Source organism: Lipotes vexillifer, unplaced genomic scaffold, assembly GCF_000442215.2.
Source record: "Lipotes vexillifer unplaced genomic scaffold, Lipotes_vexillifer_v1.1 scaffold382, whole genome shotgun sequence".
Lineage (NCBI taxonomy): Eukaryota > Metazoa > Chordata > Mammalia > Artiodactyla > Lipotidae > Lipotes > Lipotes vexillifer.
The window spans coordinates 6,445,980-6,446,295 of NW_006780611.1; positions in this window are offsets into that span (position 1 = coordinate 6,445,980).

A 316-nucleotide genomic window follows, 5' to 3' on the forward strand; every position below is an offset into this window, starting at 1 on the left:
CCCACATGCCGCGGAGCATCTGGGCCCGTGAGCCATGGCCGCTGAGCCTGCGCGTCCGGAGCCTGTGCTCCGCGACGGGAGAGGCCACAACAGTGAGAGGCCTGCATACAGCAAAATAAATAAATAAATAAATAAATTTAAAAAATAAAAATTAAAAGAAAAAGCACTTATTTAGGGGAGAAGAAATTACATTTCTGTAAAGCATTCATTTGCACTACACTTTGTAAAAGAGCTTCACATTTTGTTGATATTGTGATATCAAATGAACATCATTTGTACAGGTAAATTAGAGCAGTTTTTTTTTTTTTTTTTGGGG